The sequence below is a fragment of the Myotis brandtii genome, unplaced genomic scaffold (genome assembly GCF_000412655.1).
Source record: "Myotis brandtii unplaced genomic scaffold, ASM41265v1 scaffold193, whole genome shotgun sequence".
Classification (NCBI taxonomy): Eukaryota; Metazoa; Chordata; class Mammalia; order Chiroptera; family Vespertilionidae; genus Myotis; species Myotis brandtii.
In genome coordinates, this window is record NW_005357191.1 from 336253 (window position 1) to 336633 (window position 381).

Sequence of the window (381 nt, forward strand, 5' to 3'; positions counted from 1 at the left end):
AGCCAGGGTCCTGGTCTGGGTTCCCCGCCGCTCGCCCCGCCCAACCGGCCAGCAGTTTCCGTACAAAATGGCGCCCAACGCGCTCAGGTTACCTCACGCTGCCTTCGGCCCGTACTCTGCCACAGATGAATGAGGTTGAAATATAAGCGAGCTTTACTGAGAAAAACTAGGCCAGGAGATGGAAATAGAGAGGCCCTGGTAGGTAGAGAAGTGCTACAAACAGGATGAAGACTGACCAGCCACTTCGGAGTGAGCGCTACCATCTTGCCTTACGGCCCTGTGGAGCTGAGTGCGAGGAAGCCACTTCCGGCCTCGCCCAGGAAGTTGGAAGCGCGCCGGAAGTGGGCTGGGGGGACTTCCGGCGCGGCCAGCCGGGCGGGT